The following is a 25378-nucleotide window of genomic DNA, read 5'->3' as shown; positions in this document are numbered from 1 at the left end:
TAAATACTTTCAGGGGCAATTACTACTACAAGGGGGCCTCCGATCCTTTTGGTATGAATAGATTGAAGAACCCTCTAAGTGTAATGAAGACATTGGTAAAGGTTCCAAATCTCTATCTCTTATGGTTTCAGAGGAGTAGCGATAACAAGTACTTCCTTCTCAAAGGGCAATAACTCTGTAAGTTCTGGGAGTTCTTTGACACAGGGTCAATTGGTATCATAACTTTTAATGAGCAATTAATTAAAGTTTAAATTGTTTGGATAACTCTAATAACAAAAAAGTCACCCCGAGCTAAATAGAAAAAAAGAAGAAGAATAAAAAACATAAAGAAATCAAGAGGTCTTTCACCTGAAAGGTAGAAAGACCTAATAAATTTATAATTAAAAAGAAAAGAAAACCTATCATTCCCGAAGTTTATAAATTTGGTTCCCGAACTTTATATATTTGGTTTTATCAAAGTTCAACTAAATTGTTAAATCCGATTTAATAAGAGAACGCTTAAGGCAACTTGAGAATATCAAACTGTATCCGACGGCTTTTTACTGATCAAGTTATCAGCAAAAAATGTATCATCATAAGTTAAGGCTTTTGCATCTCAGTCGATTTATTATATCAGTTTGATATAATAATATGAGGGTGTTTGTTCCGAAGATCAGTGTTTATTATGTAACGCTTTCACTCCGGCATTTTAAAGAGAATTATGAATTAAAACTCGACACATCTTTAAAATATGTTAATCATTTCTATTTTAAGTCAACTTAACATTAATGTTGAATGACTATGATATTATCTTAAACGGTTAAAATGTGATGATCCAGACCTGCTGATGGATTTGTGACATTTAAGAATATATATCATTGAACTTTTTAGATGTTAATTACATGATGCAAAATGTAATAAAATGTTATCTAACCATTTTCCGTCCGTCCCAACGAACATAGGTTAAGTTAGGTTGAACTGGTATATATCTTTTTTATAATCTATTCAAGGGTCCTTGACATACCGTAAGTCATTTAAACTAGAACAATGTTTAATCTCGTCACACATACATTTGGAACACTTGCAGCTTTTTGTTTCGTGTAAGGGGTAGAACTTTTGCTAATGCATTTTTCCTGGTTTGCGTGATGTTTAATGAAAACCCCTCGATACAAGATACATGATCAATAAATAAAAGAGACCTAAAAATTGGAATTTCTTTATTCAGATTTGCCGATAATGGCTGCGGGTTTTTAGGTTACTAATAGACTGCTTCATAAGTAATCAAACAAAATGACATTACGTGACGACCCGCCAATAGCCCTAATAGACAATGGGTGGGCACAAAACATAGCATTCTGTGAACTGGATTAGCGCAAATGCCCAAATAAACAAAACTACATATTAAACACATTAAAAAAAAAACAACTATTGTACTGAGGGTATGCACGAACGAAGAAGGTACCAAATCAACATCATGTTTAGTAATGGCTAAAGGCAATGATGCATGTTGGGTTTGTGCGAAAGGATGATAAAACATTAACAGAAACATCCATGAAACAGTTCAAGAGTATTTTCCGTAATAATTTTAATCGGAATTTTTATTCAATACCTAAGAGTGTGAAGGGGGGGGGGGGTATTCTGAAATTAAATTAATTTTTTTCCTCGTATCATTAAACAAAAAATTGGACGGACACCCTAATCTAAGCGATTATCATACTTTTGTATTGTTTATAGATTAACTATTTAGGGATACAGATGTTAAAACTAGCGAAAAACGAAAAACTCGTGCGAAGATAACCCCTGAAAGGTAACATTACACAGCGATAAAAAAATAATTTGTAATTTAAAAACAGAGAAAAATTTAAAAAGTATTATTATATTTTTCTCTTTCCTTTTAGCAGTGTATCTAATCGACAGCTTTGGCAACACATTTTATGTAAACAAAGCACTTAGTAGAACATTGCGTTTAACACTCTGCAGATGTATCCCTGTTGTAATTCTATATTTTTTGTAATCTACATTAAAATTTGAAACAGGCAATCAACTACTTACGATAGCATCAGTAAGCGGGGACTCAAAACACATTTGCTACATTTGATATAATTATATTAGGGTTTTTTCCGAGCTCATTATTTTTTATATGTAAGGCTTTCATTCAGACATTTTAAATAGAAGTATCAATTGAAATTTAACACATCTTTAAAATATGTCAATCATTTTTATCCTAAAGACAACTAAACATAAGCGTTTCAGGACTTTGCTATTATCTAAAACAGTTAACACTTAATACAATGTAATCGATCAAGCCAGACCTGTGGAGTGATTTGTTACATTTAAAAAAAAAATATATGATTAAACTGTATAGATGTCCATTACATGATGCAATATGTAATAAAAAATTCTAACCTTTAATTCCCGTCTGTTCCAACACCCTTTTGTTATGTGTTGTTAAGTAAATATATGGCTAGTTAAACTGATGTATCTTTAAGTCTATTCAAATGTCGCTTGGTCATTTAAACTACATGTATAACAATGTTCAATCTCTTCACACACCTCTGGAACACGTGCTATTTGAACTTTTGCTATAGACTTGCAAATGAACTAGTTATAACCCTGATTTAAATTAGTAGAATTTCCAAAAATAACTGGTCACTTATAAAGAAATAAACTTATTTCAGAATTTGGTAAATCTAAAATATTTTCACTGTTATATATCTAATAGTGGAAAATACTGATTTTAAATGGGGTTAAAATCTAGTTTTACATGTACTTTGAGGTTGTTAATTTTTTAGTATTCAATAACAAAAATAATTTGATATAATCTTGTTAAGTTTAAATCATTCTAGCTCCTTTTTATCATTAGTTTATGACGAATTCTTACGTGAAAATTTGCTGCATGGAATTAATTTCGAAAATATTTCTCAAACTAATCATATGTGATGTATTCTAACTATTATGCCCTCGGTCTAGTAATCTTTTGGATTAATGAACCATCGGGCTAGCGGGCCTTCGGACAAATGAACTCTTGGACGACTTGACCCTGACCAGTTCGTTTTGTTGTCACCAGGTTACCCTATATCACTGCGTTCGGTCAGTGTTCACTTATTGTTTATTCAGATAATAGTATAGCGAGCGCAAAGCGCGAAGCGAGCTCTACCGGCAAGGCGTGTGTGAATAGAAAATTCGGACTATTTGCACATTCATTCAACGGATGTTTTTGGCGTCAGTAAATCGGACCAGTAATGCATTGTTTTAATCGTCCCAGTAGTTCCCGGTATTTATGGTTTCCCATTTCACACTCTCACGAGAACAAGATGAAAGACTATGTACATGCACTGTAAATAACACAGCGCCAATTTCCATTACTTTAAAGACTAACGGAGTTATCGTCCTTTCGAATGACGTCACAATGGATTTCTTACACATTGATCCGACAACATTTTTCGGAGTCAGTAAATTTCGACCCACAATGCAATTCCTCAATGTCGCCCGATCTCACTAGACTGGATACCATCTCGCGAGAATCAAAGTAAAACTTTTGAGAAACAGATAAATTGTGTAATTTCCAGAACAATATGCTTTTTAAGTGAACAAAAGAGTATTTTTCGCTTAGTTTTTTTCTAGTTTGTTTTCAAAGAGACAGACTACACTTGACCGACGTGAACTTTGACGTCACAATAAGGGGAAACTACTCTAAGTAGTTATTGTAGATCTGCTGAAATATAAATACCAAAATCTTCTCAAAATCTTGCAGAGCTAACGAATCGGGACATTTCTTCAAAGATAGGAAACAGCTTTAACTTGCTCTCATTTGGATAAATGCTCACGTTTAGTATTCACTATATTTACGGTACTTTCCAGGAACGTTTTTTAAATGGGGCGTGGCACAATCATTCAAAAAATCTTCACATGCAAAAAGAAAAATAAATTTCTCAATATCAGGAAAATTCTAATCGGGGTGAGGAATAGGGAGTGCGTGGTATGCCTTTAGCTCTTTAGCTGCTCAAAAGTGTCTTTATTTTCACTACTATTTACGGTATTACATGCTCCCGGGGGATCCTTTTTCCTTTTGTGATCAACAAATCGTTTTTATACGTTTATTTGATTTTTTTTTTAAACGGGGGAGGGGGGGAATCTGTGTTAAGTCAATTTTTATTTGTAAGTTTAAGAAAAATGTCAGCTGCAAGTAAAGAGGAAATAAACTGCAATGTACATTATGTTAAAATCTTTTTTATTCAACAACATTTTATCTGAGATAAATTCTATACTGGCGTGCGACCAGTATATAAACAATCTAAATTAAAATCAGATCTTTGATCCGCTCCAACAAATTCTGATGTCGCTTTTGTTCAGCGACTATCAGAATTTCGGAGCGTTACAAAGATCTGATTTTAATCAGATTGGTATAATAAATAAATAAAAAATCTAATGAATAATGAAAATTTTCTGGAAAAATAGGCATATTTATTTTATTTTGCATTCAAATTCATTTACTTTACGTCACTACTTTTATTTTTCTTGATTTATCATAATTCATTTTTGATCACCTGCTGCGCTCGCCCCAACGGTCGCACCGTAAAACATATTACTCTTTTGGAAGCCCGATGATGTCCCAGAACCTGTTCAGACAAAGAAAGGTGTAATTATTAGAACACATTAGACAGACTTCACATGCCTTCCCAAAATCCATGAATCTGTTCCAAAACTTAAACACACTTATCTCTGCATGCTCAATGTGTCTCATCAAAATCAGCTTGGAGTACTAAGCTGTCCCGCATGTACACTGTTCGGTTACGATGTCCAATACGATATCTCCATGGAGTGTCGGAGATTTACAGGACAAGAGATCAATTGAGAGTGGTTTTCATTAACATTATGACCATGAACACTAAATCCAAAAAGATTAACTATAAGATAAATTTTGTATGCATTACTTAATGTCTAAAAGAGGTAACTAATCTTGCCTACCCTACAGCACCAGTTGGGGCCAGAGAGAGGTTTTCCAAACAGCAATTAATAGACGCTTTTAAAGATAGAGGCATCCGTCTTAGAGCACGGCAAGCCAGACCCATTGATTTAATGATGATGTAAGACATGCTGTGGAGTTGGATGCTTTTCATGCGGCAAACCACCCAATGCACGACAGTCCAAACGGGTGTTGCTAAAACGCGGAACGGAAAAGGGAACGGAACGGAAAACAGAAAATATCATATTACGTTTATCGCTTTAAAAGGATATAGACTGGCCAGAAACGATTTACTTGGTATCATGTATTCATATTTAATGAATGATTATCAACATGTGGCTGTCTTATAAATGTCTATCAAATATCATCATCCACTCGGTGATGTGGTGGCGCTATCTAGCGAGCAACTTGAGTTGCGCCCCTTGCATATTTACATTTTAATCGAATTTAACAATAGGTTATATACACACTACAGTACGGTATTAATACAAGTTGAAAACATGTGGACTACCGAATAACGGAACATAATTAACGATGGTATTAAATACGGATTAAGTTATAACCAAGGGAAAGCACGGAATGTTTTATTCATAGTGTTTTGTAAGGACCTCTACCGGAGTGAAAAAGTCGCCGATTTATATTAAAGCTTTCATGCCATAAAATTAGGTATCGTTGTCGTGAATATTGCAGACCAAAGAAATTAAGTAAAACAGAGCTCACTTAACCTTTAAAAGCAATAACCATAAGCGGGAACGTACGTGTATATACTAACGGGATAGGCAACTTCTACATTCGCCATGTTTACTTCCCATGCTATCACGCGAGCCTTGACAAGTTTGTAGAACTATGGTCAATCCCAGTAAAATATATTGGTTTTTAAAGCGGTCTGGTTAGACCATCGTTGGGGAGGCACTATACTCGAGAACTTGTGTCTCAACTTGTTAAAAGCGCCGAATGTTTTACCAAAGATCACACATGTGTTTTCTTTTAAAGTTTATATTTAGAAGCAATCCGATTGGATCAGCTACTCGCAGCTGCAGCCAATCATAAAACGGAGCTTGTCACCGAGTTTTCGTAATGAAATCCGCCAAGGGTTTATGGGGAGCAAAGTGGACCGAAAACCCTTGGCTAGCGAAGATGATCAAATATACATGTAGAATTATTTTCAATTGGCGTTAGTTGAGTACGAAATGTATACGGATTGTGAAATATTAAAGCTGCTTGGTCCGATTTTATATCAAATTTTATGCACGCTTTTAAACGATGGCTATGCTTAGTATATGTATAATAATAGACATTGCAGTAGTTTTACCCGTCAATTATGCCAAATTTCAATGAAGAAAAATACGTACAAAATTTGCTAACAAAACAAAAAGACATTAAAAGGTACCGCGTTATTTCGCCTCATGTTAAATTTCACCCCTGACGACGAGACGGGTATGGTTGTATTAGGAATTTGACTTCGCTTTAAATAAAGGTCGAAATGATCAGACAAATTAAAAAAAAAACATGTGTACGTTTTGTTAGCCAATATTTCTGAAGTCTACTTTTTTACAATCGATGCATAGCATGCGGGTTGAATAACCCCAATCATTCGTGGGACGAAACCATGCGGTTTCCTTTTCTAAACATTCCCGTGATGCATTTTGGTTTGTTTTTCGTTTGCCTAAAGAGAAATTATTTTTTATTTACTTTGAATATTTCTAACTTTGAAAGGAGATTGATCCTACTGGTGTAAATAGGAGAAAGTCCATAACTTTCTAAGCTAAATAATTTGTATGAAAAAAAATTTGATACTGTAATTACAAAAAAAATCGGACCAAGCAGCTTTAACATGATTAAACGAGTAAATTTGCTGTAACTTTTTACTTATTTTTCTTGTATAGTATTGCAGGCATATCAGCATAACGTAGGCAGTTAGATGAGTATTTTTATATTTCAAATATGATGTACATGTATATATATATATATATATATATATATATATATATATATATATATATATATATATATATATATATATATATATATATATATATATACTTACATCAACATTGAATTTTCGGTGTTCTATACTATCTTAAATCATACAGGCGATACAGTATCATTATGATGAGAATAAAAAAACCCGTACGAGTGACGACACTTACGTGTAAACATAAAAATACATTCAAATACCCGGTACTTAGTGAAACTAGTATTTTTAGCTATGCAATTTGTTTATGTTTGCATTACTTGGCAGTTGTTCACATTCCAGATATATACATATGATCCGAATGGAGAGCTCTAGACGTTGCCTGGTTTGATTTTCCGATTATAAGTTGGGACTATAGTCTGTCGATCTCAAAATACCCATGCAGCACATTTGGATGATTTAAAAAAAACCCACAAAACTGTAAAAGATGCAATTGAAATTGATGAAACGAGAAATATCCAAAAAACGTCATTGACACATTTTTATTTTAAATCGGAAAAATTCACAGAATCGAAAACAGATTTCACACGGAGATTTATATTGGAAATGATGACACCTTTTCTTCATTTGGAAGTCACTCAAAAGACCTTTCACAATTTTTCAACGTTATCATCCGGGTCTGTTGAAATCACAGGGGCCAAGCCCGTTTTAACATTAATTTCAGTGTAACGATAAATAAAGAAAGGGGTCGAACTCTGACCAAGATAAAAAAAACTACCAGCTTGCTTCAAAAGCCTAGTAAATCAATTATTTTTTAAAACACTTGCAATATGCATGTATTTTTATGAAAAGTAATGCCTAAGATACACTCATGCCGAATTTCAAGTTGATGGGTCTTAATATAGCGGAGACGCAGCTATGTTAAAGCTTCCCACGGACTTCAGAGCCTTCAAAAATTCCGCGAAAAATGTGATGTGATTTGTGACGTCATACTAGCATTCTTCTGCTTCAACACTTTTCATCGAAAAAGAGTTAAATTACCAGATGGTGAATATTTAACTTACGTATTTTAACATTTTATGCATAATAGAACTATTGCACTAAATAAATTCACTTGTAAATGTATAATTCCTTTACTTTCCTGATTTGCTGCTTTATTTTGCGCATGCGCATACGTCGATCGATGTCTTAAGAGCTCTTGACACGTGTTGATAGTTTGGCCTGCAGGTGCGAGGGGAAAGTAGGATGTATACGGAGAAAATGCATATCTTAGAAGAAGAAATCGTGCAACAGACTGATCTTACGGTATGTTTACAAACAGTTTAACTTTGTTTTCTGTTTTTATTGTTGAGCTTGTAAGTTATCGACGAAAACAATTAATATCTGAACGTTTAGCGTGGTCGCATGTGTCTCCGCTATCGGCCATGTCATTTTTTTTTTAAACTTTTGCACGATGATTCAAAATATTGTAGGACCGATTTAATGTGTTATAAACTTTTAATCTCCTATAAAATGTGAACAATTGTTATTACCATTGCTGTTCGGTTGTAAATATTTGACATTGACGAAAAACAGGTGATGATTTTACAGGTATGTACTGATACACACGCCATTCATATAAATTAAACCAACCAAGTTTTGAATGCGTGATTTATTTAAATCGACATTCTAGGCTGTAGCTGGACTTCGCACTTATTAAATCGATGGTAGCCAAAAGCATGTCTGTCTTGATGAGAATTTTACACGTAATTAATAGTAGTTATGAATTAAATAAACAAATGACATATTCATGATAGGAAATATTGCCATAATGGTTATGTACCAGTTATCGGCTTAAATTGAGCGTTTTCTTGTCATATTTCCTTAATTCTTAATATTTTGGTATAAACAAATAAATTTTAATCTTGTAAGTTGTAACTCTGTTTGGTTTTATTGAGATTAAGGACCCAAAACATCTTGTTTTTGTACTTTTTAGAACACACATAATTTGCTGAGTTTTGACAATTTACCGTACCAGTTATCGGCTATTTGATGATATAACGTTAATGTCTGTGGACATTAATTCGGATTTCCTGTATATTTTTCCTTTAATTAAATAATCAACGTTTTAATGAAAATATCAACCACCATGTGCTTTCTTTTGATCAGATATGATTGTTGTAGTAAATGTGTTCCTGTCTTAAGCCAAGAAATGCATTGCTCTTTCATTTATTAGATAAGATCTTGTACAATTAATTTTTACTGATTTTGTTTAATTACACATTGCTGAACATTATTATTTGACAATATGCACTCGCATTGCTGCACTGTGTTGTAAATATTGTTTTTTTTTTGGAAACTGCGTTATCTCTCGCGTTTCACACGAAAACTGTGTGACAATACTGTCTGATATTTAAAATGAAGAACCGGTAGTAATGGGAATCCGTGAGATTTTCATAATCGATAATCGGTTCCCTGCAACTTCCAGAAGCTAATTATCGATTGTAAGCAATTTTTTTTTCTATTTCATAGCTAAATAAATGTAACTTAACAAAATACAGTTAACTGACTTGTTACTAGGCCTTTTGTATTTTAGTTTACTGAATATTTCTTGCTATAAAATGTTGTATTCCAAAGATTTTCTTTAGTAGATGGTTCAACATAAACTTTCTTGAAACTAAAATATGTCCAAACATGAGAATGTGCATTATTTTTTTAGGGTAGGGATCTAGCTCATCTGACATGTCAGCCATTTTTAGACCGCGCCCCTTGTTGGGGTTTTGATGGTCTGCCTCTAGAATATTCTGCTTATGATATGCACTTGTTGAAAGTAAAAAAACTCAACTGATTAATTGTAATGAAACATTTTATAATCGAGCGCTTAGAATGCAGTAACAATCAATTAATTTTCTATTATAATCGATGATTGGAACATCACTATTATGAAGATCTTTTTTTTAAATCAGATTGACTTGAATGAATCCGGTTATATTTTATAAATTGTGTTGTACAACTATTGCACAATCACATGTTTGAATTGAAAAAAAATGTTCCTCTAAAACAAGTTTGGATTATTAGCCTCAAAAAAGTAACTTGGCTCACTTGAGATTAAATGCTAAATTAAAATTACTTTCGATGACACTAAAAACATTTTAGTCATTTTTTGCAGAGGCAATTATTTGTACATGTAAATTCACAATAGTTACATGTTAATGAAGTATAGCTACATTAATATGAATACCTTGCCTAATATTAAATTTGTGATGGTCAGACCGGTTTGAATGCCAGTGGCCAAATAAATCAGTTGGTAGAGCACCTGTCTAGGGGTATCTGGTTCGAATCTCGGTCTTGTCCGTCATATTTTTTTCCCTTTTCACATTAGAATCTGGTGAATACAATTTTAGATTGAATGCTCGAAGAAACAAAAACAAAAGAGAAAATATTTGATTGGTGCATAATTTTTTTATCAGCTATTGAGAAATTTCTAAGTAAGTTACAATGCATTTATAGGTAAAATCTAGCAATTAGGAAAGGGCTTGTTTGCTTTGCTCTCTATGCCCCTTCTGAATTTCAGAATTCACTAGAATTTACTTAATATGATCTTTTACATAGACTTTAAAGATCAAGACAAGTTTTTAATGATGCATTGAGTGACATCTGTAAACTGATTAGTTGTAGAATTTAAAATATACAACTGTGCAAAAAAAAAATCTATTGCTGGTAATTTTAGAAAGGTCTCTGAAATTCCTGTTATGTATTAGACATGTAGACAATTATATATGTTCTTTTTTATATATACAAGAATTTTTTTTTAACTTACAAATCAGCAAAGAAATTTTTCTAATTTACACTTTACAGTAATACAAAATAATTTAATGATTATCAAGGGAAATAATTGCCTTGTCATATTGAAGAAAAATACTGCCTTTGCATATTCACGGCAAACATTGATTAAAAGTGATAGATATTCCAATGAACTAAGAGTTTTTCTGAAATTTTAATGAGCGGATGTGATTTCTCATCCTTCTTTTCCATTAGCTCTCTGTGCCTTCTGATGATGGCTGTTTGGAGTTTAGCTAAAGCTGCGTCGTAGAAGTTTTTAAGAAGTTTATCATTCGTGCTTTTGAGGATTCTCCTATGCTTTAGAAACTCCTTGACAGTTGGGTCATCACTTGGCAGAAGTGCTGCAACCATGGAGACAGTTGAGTCTGAATCTAATGAGGTAAAAAATACATCAATTTAAATGTATTTATGTGACATATATTTTCTTTTTATTTAATTTATCATATTTTCAAAAGTGCATATACCTTTTACATCTGTAAAGAGCTTCCTCTTGCATGACTTCTTTTGAACAGAGTAAACTGTAATAAGATTGTAAAACTTGACATATATGTTAATACAGACTTGCATGTTTTATAAGATATATCATGCATTTTTGATTATTTTTTTTTACCATCTATAGGGTTCTTTCTTGCTCTTTTCAGGCCACGTCTGTTTTCTGCAGCTTTGATCCCATCATGCTCTCTGATTCTGAGAACTTAAGAAAATGAAAGGTACTTAAGTTTTTTCCCAAGTCTTTGTCTTTTGATGCATAATTTTGTCTTAAAATGTTTGAAGATATACATGTTATACAAGATTCAAAACATGAGGGAATTACTAAAATAACTGGTAATTTTTATATTTCAAAGATATTAACATAAAAAGCTATCTTTTAATTACTTTGTTGAGAAATGCCCCCCCCCCCAAAAAAAAAAATAGATAGGTAATGATCCTTCCCCCCACTGCCAAAATTAGCAAAAACTCAAAGAACTAATTTACGGTTAGCATTAAAAATGGTTATAATAAGTGATAGTTGATTTGTATGTTAGTGTACACATTAAACATGAAATAAAAAAAAAAAATATTTGATTGCGATATTTTACATGTTCATGCCACCTGAAAGTGTGATATATTTTTAAGGTTGAATAACACACCTTGAAAAATTCATTTAAATTAAGAGTAGATTATTTGATTATGAACGATTATTTGATTATGAAAGATTATTAATGATAAATAAACTGTACATAAGTCAAAAAATTTGCAGTTTAGGATGAAAAATGAATATCTAAAAATTTCTATTCAGTAAATAAATGTTGTTTCGATCAGAGGTCAGCCATTTTGTAATGATGTGTTATTCCACCTGAAATGTTTGTATTACCTGGGAGTGTTGTCTTTGCAGACACAGTTGAAATGTGTTCACCTCTATTGTTTTCCTTATCATTATTCAATGTATCGGCAGAATCTGAAATATATTTTCATTTAGATAAGATCCTATAAATCAATAATAAGATATTTAATATCATATTTTGATTGAAAATTTCGATTTAATACAAGATTAAAATTCAAGACAAGGTTGTGGAGATGTGATTAGTGCATTGATTCACTATTTATGTAAATTAACTTTGACTCAATCTATTTCTAATTACAATGTACCTCTTTCTTGTATTTCATTTTCATTAGCTTTGAGTGTGTCTTGAATTGATGCCACAACGCCTACTGGTTCCTGCTCATCTGATGCATCTTTCTCTTGTTTCTGGTTTTTTGTGCCTGTTGGTTCATCTTGAATCAAATCTAAGAAGTGATTGATGGATCAATGGGAGAAAAGCATTAAGTATGAACTATGTTAATATTCTATGATTAAAACAAAATTTACAAAATAAAACAGATTTTTATCGGGGAAAATCATTATGTGGGTATTAATTGACTTTAAAATATTTGAATACCCTGGTATTTAATTGACAACAATAATAATGTAATACCAAGCACTTTTTGTGTTTTATTTTTTCTATCAATTTATTGTCACCTTTGTAAAATTACCTCTGTTTCTTATGCTAAATTGGCTTGAAACTTCATTCGGTTGTGAATTATTATCATGCATTGTTCCAGTATCAATAAATGGAGCACTTGTGTCAGTACATGTCTCGGTGACGAAAGAAATCTCAGTAATATGGTATGTATTTCTAATTTTGTTACAGATAAAATATCATGAATGCAACTCCCACTGACAACAGTAGATGGTATTTAGGCAGTAGATAGTGGTAATAACATGTACAATCAAATGCCAAGCCAAATGGGATATTTCAATTTAAAAAGTACATCTACAAAGCTGCTACATATTATGCATCATAATTTTTTGTTATATAGTTATCTTTCACATACTGTGGAATCATTAAAATTCGTGGGGGCCAATTTTCGTGGATTGCTTAAATTTTACAGGTTCATGGGGATGTAATTTCGTGTATTTTCGTATACATGCAAGAGGAATATCACTTTATAGCTCTAATTTATTAATTCGTGGGGGGTGTTAATTCGTGGATGAGAGGTACCCACGAATTCCACGAAAATTGAGCCACCACAAAATCTAATGATTTCACAGTATTCAAGGAATGAATTGGCTGCTTATAATTTAATTTTTTGTAATTACATTGTAGTTGTAGATAAAAACAGTCATTTGACCTTCAAAATGACATCAAATTGTACAATATTCAAACGTAACATCAGGTGGATTGATACATTTTTGACGTTAGTTTAACTGTGACGTAGGCAACATTCTTGATACGATATAAAACATTTTTTTAGCCAATCAGAAATCGTGTTACAACCAGAATTAAATTATTACAAAATAAGTGTATTGTAGATACCTGGTTCCAAAACTGGCTCTACTTGAGGAACTTGAACTGAATCTTCACCTGCTTCCAAAACTGGCTCTTCTCGAGGAACTTCTTCACCTGCTTCCAAAACTGGCTCAACTCGAGGAACTTGGACTGAATCTTCTCCTGTTCTCTGTGGTACATTTTCATGGTTCTCTACACTAGATGATGTTCGGTAAATGAATGCTGGAAAATCATTGAATATATTTTTTAGTAAATATTTATTCATTGACCATCCAAAATTGTTGAAATATGGATTGATACATTTTTGACGTTAGTTTTACTGTGATGTAGTCAACACTCTTGATACGATATAAAAAAAATTTTAGCCAATCAGAAATCATGTTACAACCAGAATTAAATTATTACAAAATAAGTGTATTGTAGATACCTGGTTCCAAAACTGGCTCTACTTGAGAAACTTGGACTGAATCTTCACCTGGTTCCAAAACTGGCTCTACTCGAGGAACTTCTTCACCTGGTTCCAAAACTGGCTCTACTTGAGAAACTTGAACTGAATCTTCACCTGGTTCCAAAACTGGCTCTACTCGAGGAACTTGGACTGAATCTTCTCCTGTTCTCTGTGGTACATTTTCATGGTTCTCTACACTTGATGATGTTCGGTGAATGAATGCTGGAAAACCATTGAATATATATTTCAGTAAAGATTTATTCATTGACCATCCAAAATTGTTGACAGGTGGATTGATACATTTTTGACGTTAGTTTTACTGTGACGTAGGCAACACTCTTGATACGATATAATACATTTTTTTAGCCAATCAGAAATCGTGTTACAACCAGAATTAAATTATTACAAAATAAGTGTATTGTAGATACCTGGTACCAAAACTGGCTCTACTTGAGGAACTTGAACTGAATCTTCACCTGCTTCCAAAACTGGCTCTACTCGAGGAACTTCTTCACCTGGTTCCAAAACTGGCTCTACTCGAGGAACTTCTTCACCTGCTTCCAAAACTGGCTCTACTCGAGGAACTTGGACTGAATCTTCTCCTGTTCTCTGTGGTACAATTTCCTGGTTCTCTACACTTAATGATGTTCGGTGAATGAATGCTGGAAAACCATTGAATATATATTTCAGTAAAGATTTTTTCATTGACCATCCAAAATTGTTGACTTTCCTATGAAAATGGGGTGTAAAAATGAATTGCATGGGGCTCTTGTTAAATCAAAGTACATATATAAGATTAAGAGATGTGCTGTATACAGTACACTGTACCTACCTTCATTTTTGAAAATGGTGCAAAGTTTTCCCTCTTCATATATCTTGATCTTGTAGAGCGGCAGAATCAGTTCCGATGCTTTGCAGTCCTGGACACACTTCCTCCAGTCCTCTGCCAGGAGCATTTGTAGGTCCTTGTTAGACGAGGAGCGAAAATGAAGTAAGGGAGGGTATGAAGAACTACCTAGCTCGTCAGGTCCATCATGAAACATCACACTGCCGTCAATTAACGACCACCACATGTTTTCTCCACCATACATGAAGTCAGCAATTCTCTGGTAATGTGCTTGAAATAGAGTTGGTCTTCTGCGTATAAAATCTATATCAAATTTTGTGTTCTCTGGCTTTAGTAGGAGTTTTGCCTGGTGGCTAATAATTGATTCTTGGTGTCGTACATAGTCTTTTTTTGTTCCACTCATCTGTTGGGCATTGTATCTTAACACAGCATTGTCGATTATTTTGCCGCATTGCCTGTTGGCTGTATTTAAGGAAATGCTGCAAAGATCACCAAATGTCCTTTCCTCTTGCTCTGGTATGAGTGAGCGTAGACACACTAATCTGTAAGTTTCAGGTGTGTGAACGGTCAGGCTATGAAAGTGGCAGCCATAAAATTTTCTTGCAGTCAATTTTCTTTGGTATGCTGATAATTGTTTTTGAAAGGATGCTGAATTTAAAGCATAGATTGTACAGTCGAAGAATTTTCTTTTGTGTTCTCTGTTCATATGGACTATAGCAAATGGATATTATTTCTACTAATGATGTGTAAAGGTCGTAAATATCTTTACTGATTTTTTTTTTCTGAGAACTTCAAATGGGCAAACATAGCAAGCTTGACTGCAAAGAGGCGAGCATCTGATCCTTTAATTTGGTTTTTGTCACCTATGGTTGCAGTCGAAAACTTCTCAAAGTCCTTAAGTGTATCAGGGTTGCTAATATGGTAGGGAAGCTCGGTTATCAGATTTTGCACTACATTTGTAATGTCATGGAGGGGCTCACCTGGTGGCACTTCGTAATCATGCAGAAGATCAAAGACATCTTCAGGTGTAGAAAACATGGCTGGTGGTCTCTGAATGCCTCTTAAAGTGTTACTTAGTTCCTCCTGCAATTCAATTTTGTTCTTGTCATCTGTATCATGGCCCCTTGCAACGAGGTCTCTCATAATATCTTGCTTCTTCAAGTTGGCAAATGGTGATGGTCGCATCAGTGAAAATCCTTTCCACAGCATCTCTTCTTTAAAGATCTCAAGTCTTTCTTGCAAGGACAGAACATCAATATGGAAAGCATTTTCTAAATTCATGTGGTCTTTTGATGGAATGCCACATAAACAAGCAAAATTTCCCTCTCTTTGGTGACCAGCTTCAAATTGGCGGGCCGGACCATCTCCACTAAAGAATCTCATGACATACCGGACCTCTACACTCTGTGCCTTTAGATTCTGAAGGTCGTCAACTCGGACTGGTATGTATGACAACTGGTCTACATCACTGCTAGATGACTGGCCAAGTACGTAGAGGAAGGGCATTTCAACCATAGCTTGAACATCTGCTGGTGGGCGTTCTGGGTACTTGGCTCTGTATTCTTCATCTGTGATGAAGGAGGCAGTATCATACAGTGTGCTGACCATGATGGAGATGTACGTATGGTTCAGTATGTCTGAATGGTCATGCCAAATCTTGAGATGTCTTGTATGAGTTTCATTGGCCTCTGTTTCCCGTTGATAATCCTTGTGCATTTCTCTCATATGTTGAATTATTTTTGTCAGTGGGATCATTCTCCCATACACTGTGTAGTCTAATTCGGTAAGTGTTCCTGATTTGTCAATTCTGTTGGATTTGAACATTTTGGGAGCTATTTTTTCTCCAATATAGAGTTCTCTGTTTTCAAGTTTACTATGTACCTCCGCCATTAATTTTCTAGCTGGTCTTGGGGTCAGAATTGATATGTTTCTGTAAATTTTTTGTCTGGATCTTCGAATTCTTAGAAGAAAATCTCTTCCACTTACTCTCTTACACTCGTTAAACTGGTCGGTGTCAATACCATTTTGCGTAGCGAATGTCATCAGAACTTGACCAGCATTTTTAGGAAATTGACCTGATTTGTTCTTAACATGGAATTTGATGGCTAAGTACCGCCAGATGACCTTTGAACCAGAGGGAAGTTTTTTCATGTAAGTAAGGAAACCCTGACGGTCGAAAGAATAGTTATTCATATTTCCTACATGGTTTTTAGCTTTTTTAACACCTTCCTTGATTTTTTTGGAGGTAAGAATAGTTCTCTCCCTTGCTGATTGTGTTTTTTCAAAAAACATACCTAATCTGTCTCTGTCAAATTGGCTGTAGGATTTACCTGATGCCAAAAAATTTTGCAATTCATTTTCATTGTTGGTAATGATTTTGTTTATTTTGTTTGTGTTTTCCCTTGTTGGCATTGTTTTCTGTTTGCGTTTCTGCTCACTGGGCAGTTTTTCTGTTAAGTTGTATCGTTTTGAAACTACAGTTTTCAGATTTGTTTGAAATTTTTCCTCAAAGATAGGTTCAAAAACATTTAGTATTTTGTGTACCCCTATGTTGTTTTTGTTGTCAAGTTCATTTACAATTTTATTGGACAAATGAATCAATTTTTTTGTAGATTCTGTTGCAGACTTGTGTAGTACAGAATAATTCAGAAGTTTTGAATGTTCACAAGGGGGACAATCATGTATTCTGTGGTCCAGTTTTTCTTTGTTAGACAATGATTCCCATTTTTGCAACGAAAAATGCTCAAGAAACTCTTTTCTTTGTCCATTTTTGTTGTTGTCTCTCCAGTATTTAGGCAGGGCTAGGTAGTTTTGCAGTCGTGGTAATTGACGTACAAACTTGTCATATGGCAAATGCATTTTTGGATATCTGTGCATGACATTGTTGTAGAAATTAAATCTAAATGATGGTGATTTATTTGAAGATTTCACATTTGAAATGGAATTTATGTCATTTTCCCTGGTTGACCACCACTTGATAGATTCAGGATCTTTACTACTTCGACCAATAATAACTTTCGCAAAATTGCAAAAATTCATTATTATTTTGATCTCTTGGTATCACTAATGATTTTGAATGTCATTGTTGCTTTTCTTACTTACATTTTGTTGTTGTTTTTTAAATTTCACATTTCAAGGTCAGGAACATGATATTGCACATCAGCCATGATTGTTGCACACTATTAATCTCAAATAAAAAAATATGCAAGATTTTCAGAAAAATTGGTAATTTTTTTCCCTAGATTTGAATTTTTTTACTGTACATGTGAGGGGAGGATGTGCTAATAATATTAAATTAAATTTTGAAAAACATTTAAAATAAAAAAAAAATGGTTTGCGTTTGTGGGGGTTTTGATTAAAAAAAAAAGAGGTCCATGATTTTTAATTTTAGGTTTTTTGTTACATTTTTACAAATTTACTATTTTTTATTAATCTTATACACAAAGCTTTTTTGTGTTGGAGATTATCTGTTCTCAAACAAGTCAATATGCTTTTTAATTGTAAAAATACATGTGGGTGATATTTTGTTTGAATAAAGAATACTTAATTTTTATAATTCTTGTTATTTGTTTCTTATGATTCATACAATTTTTTATGGTTTTACCTGCTGCTCTTTAAAGGCTATGCAATAGCTCTTGAGCTGTTGGTGGCGGATCCAAGTTTATATTGAATGACATTTGTTATTACTAAGTTCTTGTAGGCTTAGATAAAAAAAAACCAATAAATCAATATCATATCATTTATTCATAAGTAAAAAAAATCACAAATTCTTGAAATGCGGTAGCATACAAGGGGATATTCCAGTATAGTTGAGATAGGGATGATCTTAAAAGCTTGGTGGCGGCACTGTCGTGAAAGGAGGAATAATGGCTGGTTTTACATCAGCAGAGCTGGATTGCAATCTGAAAACAAAATTTCATTTGATAAAAATATCTTAGATGTTGCATATATTGCAAACGTAAATGAAAGTGTGAAATAAACATTTTTTTATTATGCACTCAAATTTCGCGCTCTACAAACTTATAAATGAATTAGAGTTATCTGTCCTTGATCGCAATCAGCCGTGCGTTTGAAATTATGCTTCTTGCGTGAAATATCAGCGTCTGTTATGAAAAATCACATAGTTCGAAGATAATTTCTACATTTAAAAACATATCGTTTGTGGAATAGTTAACTGTGTGTAATTCTCTCCAAGAAAAGTGCTGGGTTATATTTATGGATTCTTTAATTAACATATATTTTTAAAAAGTAAGTAAAGCATGTCGTGATTATGCATGGGTTATGGCAAGTTCGACGTTAAAAATATATATGTTGTTGTGAATGTATGACTTGCTCCCAACACTTTTTGGGTTAAGAAATTTGAGCACTTTTGATCAGTAAAAAACGCACATGCATTATCAGTCTCTATATCTTCGAACTTCTGTGATAAAAATGGACGAGTGATATTTGTCTATTTTTAGTCTGTCACGTGATAAACAGCTGATTTTGGTACTGCAACTAGTTCAAAAATTTACGGGAGGATATATGCAGTTTGAACATATGTAGACTTTATTTTTATAAAGAATATATAAGTAGTTACTTTAGCTTTAGAAATGTATTATTAAAACATCTCTTATTTTCATTGGTTTACGGATGGACGTCCTTAACTTAGTTGCGGATATACATCATTATTCACTCGAAGTCGCCAGTTTATTTTTACTCGGACATTTACCGGTCCAGGGCTCACAATGGGATTTTGCCTATGACAACAGCAGTATTGCAACAAGTCGAGAAACATTCGAACTAATCTTTTAAAATCTCACATCAAACGCACGCAACTTACATCCTTAAATTCCGATAAAAGTCCTTAAATACTCTCCAGACTGAACTTTTGTTCTGCAGCCACACCAACTTCTGACCAGACCGGCCATTGTGATAGAAAATGTTAAATTCAATTTCATTGGTTAATTTTCCTGATGGTCCAATCAGAATCAGTCTTTCTCCAAGACGTCAAAATGGCTGGCTATGTCAGAAGTCAATGTGGCTGCAGAATGAAAGTACTGTAAAATTAAAGTTAAAACGGGCTTGGCCCCAGTGGTTGTTCAATATGCAAAACCCTGTATACTTCTGTATTTTTAGCCGTGTATTGAAACCAGCTGATGAGCTAGATAGGATCGACGTTTTACAGAAGGAATAATGAGAATTGTTCATGCTTCTGAAAGGAAACGCTTGAACAATGAGGTATATAGTTATTCAGCAAAATGTGAATCGAGGATATTTTGGAACAGAATATAGTGGTCAATGCATGTAATGTTTATTTTGAGGAAATAATATTATTCTTAAATAAAAAATTCAGTATTCCTAAAATTACATAAAGCATATGTGTTAAGCATGATTAACAGATCTATCAAGTGAATAACATTAGATAAGGTTTTCCGTTTCCCGTTCCGTTTCGCTTTCCGTTCAGTTTTCTTTTCCGTGTTTGAGCAACACCCCAGTCCAACCTATGCAAGGTCCACACTGAGTAATAAAGAACAATAAGACATTATCTATTGGCTTCATACAATTGTCCCAATACTCAATTCCAGCTATTCTGTTGTCGCTTTTCATTTTCTTTCCCCTAAAGTTTCCTAATCATATTTATGTGTAATTGAAAAGTTTACCCACCTCTCATTTATAAACTGACGAGAGCGAGATTAACATAAGCCATTTGGTTTGATTCTCAATCTTCTATGAACTGTCATTAGAATGTGTATAAGCAATTAAGTAAATAAAATATTGTTCAAACTAAACTAAAGAACAATTACAGTATTAACCAAAGCAGTAAGAAGTCTCAAATGTCACGAAGCATCACTCAACACCTTGCATCCCCTCCCCGAAAAAGTATTGCATTTGAAATATTAGAATTTATTGTGCACGGAGAAAAAGTATCTAAACATTTTAAAACACGATAAGAGAGAGCAAAATAAGAACGATAATATACAAATGTTCCCGTTAAATATAAATTGAGGTTCTTTAAGCAATATAAAACAAAGCGACAGAAAATCCACCAAAAACATAAATATTCGAAATTCTTACATGCATCATAGCAAGAAAAAATAGTCATTTTGCGTATATGGATGACGTGTAATTAAAAATATTAAAATTGGTTAATCTATCACAGACTAAGACTGCATTTTTCTTCTTTGTTTGATATTACATATCAGTTCTTTATGATATATCCATCAGCTCTTCATGATCATACACAGACACATTAAATGCGTCAGTGATTTGTCCTATTTTACAAACAGCTGTCTTAGAACAATAGAAGGCAAATGCAATACCTAGAGGTTTCAAAGAGTTGTCTCTTTCATCAATCACAAATACTCCAGAACCGGAATCCCCTTTGTCAAAAAAAATTGTGTCAATGTCCATTTGTTCGATGGCAAAGCAATTTTGAAATACATAAGAGTCAATACAGACATGCATACACTCATCGACCAATTTTCCAATAGTGTCTCCAGTGGTTCTTCCTCTTTTTTTTAACCAACATACTTCCATTAAATTCAAGATTGTTTTCATCTGCTATATTTAGATGAATTTCCTCTAAAAGATAGATAAAAAAAAAATGAAAATTTGAGTTGCACACTTAATATAAACACTCAGTTGTATTTTGTTCTTTTTAATAAATTTCTAACCATGGGTAGTTTTTTTTAAATGTATATAAATAATGCTCCAGAAAGAAATGAAATGAAACACACACTACCTCCTAATTGTTGCTGATTTGTTTGAACAAATGCTGCATCGATTCCAATGTCATTTGATCCAAAGTTTTCAAAAAATGACTCAATTACTTCGCCTATTACTACATGAACGGCATTATCGACACATGAAGGATGAATTATTTTATGGGACTGCTGCGCAAGAGAATGTTTAGAAAGTAGTAAACTGCCTTCATACAGCTCATCACAATGTTCAATGGCTACATGTGCAGCTGTCAGAAAACCTTTTTTAGAGAAGCCTTGAGAGTCATTTGATTTTACAAAAAATCCAACTGAGCCAGCTGATTTACCTGATGATATTCCAATACTACAGCCAATGTTCACAGTTGTACAATTATTACAATGTCCAAACATTACAAACTCTCTTCGAACATCACATGGGTAATCTCCAAGGCTCTCGGGTAATGGGGATTCCCCGAATGGCAAAATGGACTCGTCTAAACAAAGCAGCACTATGCTTAATCCATTTACCATGACGTTATTTTTCGACCTCACGTTACTTTTCTCAATTCCAATGATGCTTGAGTGATTTGCAAAAACCTTTTCTGCGTGGCTTTGGATAACTTTATTCATTTTTAAACGAGTTTGTTTGTCAATTGCTGGCGCATTTTGTTCACTTTTATTTATCTTTCTAATATTAGCCAAAATAGTCTTTGATTCTATGTCAACGTCAACAAATTCAAATGGAACATCTGGAAACTGTTTAAGTAAGTAGTCCTGGGCATGTTTTTTGTCATCACCGGTTAAGAAGACTTTAACAACATGGATTCCGTTTCTTGTGCCAGCAAGATACGTTTGTACGGATGGATGTGTATTGAGAATATCTTTGTTCTTGAGAATATCTCTTTTTTTCCATTCATTGACCACTGTAATAAAAAAAAATACTTTCAAGTGTGATTTAAAATTTATTGTTCACATGGCATATTCCTATTTTTCCCTTAATATCAGTTAGGTATTTGTTGCTTGAAAGAAGTTACAAATAACATTACATTAATAGTAGATAAACAAGCGCTACTTACAAGCATCTTGTTCAGTGTGTCCTACACAGCGTATAAAATCATCTATTGTGTATGATACTGCTTTTAGTTCCCGTACAGTTTGTAGACACATTTCTCTAAATTGAGCCCTAAATTTTCTCAAAAGCTCAGCCTTGTTTCTGTCTATTGTGTCGTGGATTTCATCAGCAACTTTTCCTCGCCAAATTGTAGAATTGACATTGGCGGACCAAACAAATGTCGAAACTAAGGTAAGAACATTATTAGTTCTAATCGGTGGGAAAAAGTAAGCAGCAACGTCATTCACTACATCATCATTTAAGGCTTGGTCATCCGAAATTTCGAACTCTAAATCTGAGAAGCTTGGCTTTAATTTGGTCTTTATTTTGGACCCAATTTGATTCACAAGTCTCTTATCTACCTCTGCTCCTAAATGTTGGATAGTTTTACGTAATGTTTGATGCTGTAATTGCTCCTTGAGTTGTATCACAGTAAACATTGAGCGGCAATTGTAACTTGGATATTCAGTTGTTCCAACAGTAATATTCTTGTTGCGTAGGAAAATGCCATAGCAAAACCGTCTTATTAATTCTCTTGATATAACTTCGTCGGTAGCAGATTTTAAAATTGTTTCAACTTCAGCTTCAACTGGAATGCTTTCTAAGATTGACTGGACAATTGTACCTAGCGACATGGCTTGTTGATATGCATAAAATTTGATAATATTTTCAGCACTCTCAAGTGCGTGATGTATATAAATGGTTTGTTCTTTCAAATAAGATTCATAATTGGTAAAAACGGTCAATTTCGCGTCAACTACGTTAACTGACTTGCTGTAAATCCAAATGACTTTAACAAGGTTCTCCGTTTTTAAACGAAAAAAAGCATCTTTTTTTGCAGGATCCTAGAACGAAAAGAGAATGTTTATCTTGTAATCTGAGAAGATTTTAAATGTTAAACTCGACATTTGTTTTGGCTTTTCGACATCCCTTTTTGTCCTTTTTAAGTATGTGATGTGTATATATCGTTTGTTCTTTCAAATAAGATTCATAATTTGTGAAAACGATTAATTATGCGTCAACTACGTTAACTGATTTGCTGTAAATCCAAATGACTTTAACAAGGTTCTTCCTTAACTAAATAACATATTTTAAAAATCGGATATTAATAAAAGGTACAGCTAAACGGATGTTTTCAGATCTGTGCCCTCTAGATTGCTTATCTTTCAGAATTTTATTCCCATTACCCTTTCCGGTCTGCATATCAGGTGCCTCTATAAACTGTTTGAAAAACGTGACAGGCGTAAATTCAGTAAACAATAACATTTTTATTTATTTGACGATGTTTTATTAATTCATAAACCCGAAAATCTTCACTAGTTTAAAACGAAACTTATAAGATATGATAATTTTGACAATTTTTATGTCACATTTTTAAAATTCGACTGTGACAATTTTTGTCTTATTTTATCCCCAGTTTTAAAGTTAGAATCCCAATATCCCGGAAACAGAAATAGATCGAAAAAAAGTTATCGGTTACAATTTTGTATATCCTAGTATGAAGTAACTAAATCCAAAATATCTTAGTTTTTAATAAAAAGAACTGAAAAGATGCAAGGGTCAATTTAAAGGAATCGATATTGGATTCTGAAAAAAAAAAAATTCTTAAAAATGCATTGAGCGTCAAATTTTTAGGTCACCCAATGAGGTTTTACGTGAAATTTGAATACAAATAAACAGCGACGGTTTACAAGTTTAAAGCATTTATTGACCTACTAACTTAAATTCAAATTATTATTCCAAACTCAATGCTGTAATTTCAATATCGTACACATTTTTAAACACAATTGGTAATGTAAACACTCATTGCATAACTTTTTTTGATGCACAATGCTTAAATCATTAATTTTATTAATTGTGGCTTCCTAGGAGACATTTACAAGATTAAAATCATTTCAAATATTTATTTTCTCTGTTGGATAACCACTTGTTGAAAAGACTGGCTGACACAAAATAATTGATTGGACAATTGCTTTAGGGAGTGTGTTGTATTTTATAGCGGTGCCTTTGAACATACCTGTACCTACAATTTGCAACGGAAAATTCGATCTCTTATGTTAGAAATTAAAAATCAAACTGTTGACAATTTCGTTATTTATCGATTTACATGTTAGCGTCTTCCGTTTCCAAATGCAGGCCTTATTCTTTTTCTGCTGACTCTTTTCCTCTATAATTATCATTTACTGGCTCTTTAGAAAATTATTTCTTAAAACCTTTTTGACCGATTTGCATCAAATTTTAAAGGACATATCGCATGTTTCTAAAGTATGGGACATTTTACATTTGTTGGCTTCCTTGTGTATCTAATAATTACTTCTAACAGTTTGTTACCGGTAGAAAAGCGGTAATTAACCATAATATCAATTTTAATTATAGCCCCGATCGTTTAAAAACTCGTTAATTAGATAGTAGTCACGTGGTACAGTGACGTCACAAGCGACCTTCTTCGAACAGCTGATTGTAAACAAATTGTAGGATTAGCATTATCTTTGACATTTATTCACCTTGTACGTTGTTTATTTTACATGCTGACTAAATTAAAAGAATCTTATTATTCAGTCGTACATGTTTGAGCCACCAGTACTGATAAAAAAACGATGATATAGCCGATGAAACGACGATGAAGTCGGCAATAACGATCAAATTGATCGACGTGTAAACATTGTAAACACAACTTAGTAAGGATTTTAGCTCAAATTAATTGGTTAAAGGTGTTTATTATATTAAAATATACAATAGTCATGGCGTTCTTAACGACTCAGAATGTTCATTTTTGTAAAACTGTGGTGCACAAGAA

General features: G+C 33.3%; 1 protein-coding gene and 2 long non-coding RNA genes across 4 annotated transcripts in view; 1 reads left to right on the top strand and 2 right to left on the bottom strand.

Moving 5' to 3' along the window:
* LOC136270068 (uncharacterized) overlaps nt 1–2523 on the bottom strand; it is a 43268-nt gene extending 40745 nt beyond the window's left edge. Inside the window, exon 1 of the mRNA XM_066066441.1 lies at nt 2386–2523. The gene's annotated coding sequence lies outside the window, so the exon portion shown is untranslated. The remainder of the gene's footprint in view (nt 1–2385) is intronic.
* Nucleotides 2524–10877: 8354 nt separating this feature from the next.
* LOC136273707 (uncharacterized) lies at nt 10878–15352 on the top strand. 2 transcript variants are annotated; one of them, XR_010711932.1, is made up of 7 exons: nt 10878–11061; nt 11324–11392; nt 12339–12489; nt 12854–12970; nt 13516–13666; nt 13916–14114; nt 14365–15352. It is a non-coding gene; the product is annotated as an uncharacterized lncRNA (long non-coding RNA). The 2 variants fall into 2 exon arrangements; XR_010711933.1 differs by lacking the exon at nt 12854–12970 and having other exon boundaries at nt 10977–11061.
* LOC136273709 (uncharacterized) lies at nt 11291–12445 on the bottom strand. The gene is made up of 3 exons (XR_010711934.1): nt 12312–12445; nt 12037–12120; nt 11291–11376 (listed from the first exon to the last, which is right to left on the bottom strand). It is a non-coding gene; the product is annotated as an uncharacterized lncRNA (long non-coding RNA).
* Nucleotides 15353–25378: the final 10026 nt, after the last annotated feature.

The sequence above is a fragment of the Magallana gigas genome, chromosome 1 (assembly GCF_963853765.1).
Source record: "Magallana gigas chromosome 1, xbMagGiga1.1, whole genome shotgun sequence".
Classification (NCBI taxonomy): Eukaryota; Metazoa; Mollusca; class Bivalvia; order Ostreida; family Ostreidae; genus Magallana; species Magallana gigas.
This window is presented reverse-complemented; position numbering and strand designations above follow the sequence as displayed.